At 42.7% G+C, this 705-nt stretch overlaps 1 pseudogene; it reads left to right on the top strand.

The window, feature by feature from the left end:
* Positions 1-185: 185 nt before the first annotated feature.
* Positions 186-705, top strand: part of LOC106320193 — a 6206-nt pseudogene continuing 5686 nt past the window's right edge.

The raw sequence follows: 705 nt of genomic DNA, 5'->3' as shown, positions 1-705 counted from the left end.
AGCTTCTCAGATCACGTTCCAGATCAGAAGGACCGCAATCCAGCTCGTGATCGAACCCGAACCCCGCGACCGACCCGAGACGATCTAACCCGAACCCCGCGACTGACCCAAGACGATCCGATCCCCGATCAACTCGCAGCCGAGACGCCTCCAGCCCGCGATCGACTCCATCCGAGACCCGATAGGAGGCAGCAGACGTCCGATCATCTCAGCTCGAAGTCTCTCCCATTCTCTGGTGGTCCGGTTCTAAATCCCCTACGAAACTAAGGTATAAACACAATCTGAGAAATTAATTCCATTATTATGGAAGCAATGTCTCGATGAAACCCTAAAAGAAACCATGAGATTAAAATCGACAAGTCTTAGAACTAGAAACAGAAAATCGATTCCAATTAGAACCTGGTTGAATGTTGATTGATTGAATCTGAAATTGACAAACCCTAATCAAGGAATCGAAAACCCTAAACCCTAAAAGAACCTAGTGTCTGATTTCATAATTGATCTTGCTTGTTTTGATTTCTGATTTGATTTGAGGTTTAGGATTGTTTAGATTGCTTGAATCAATCTGTCTGAACATACAAATACTTAAGGCCTTGAAACCTTAAACATAAGTTGATAGAACTTGAAAGATTGAAACCCTAGGGATCATGAGAATGTTTTAAAATCGTTTCTGCATGAATCCGAACATGATATTGCATTCACAAC

The sequence above is a fragment of the Brassica oleracea genome, unplaced genomic scaffold, assembly GCF_000695525.1.
Source record: "Brassica oleracea var. oleracea cultivar TO1000 unplaced genomic scaffold, BOL UnpScaffold00847, whole genome shotgun sequence".
NCBI lineage: Eukaryota > Viridiplantae > Streptophyta > Magnoliopsida > Brassicales > Brassicaceae > Brassica > Brassica oleracea.
The sequence above is the reverse complement of the archived record's forward strand: the minus strand, read 5'-3'. Positions and strand labels throughout refer to the sequence as shown.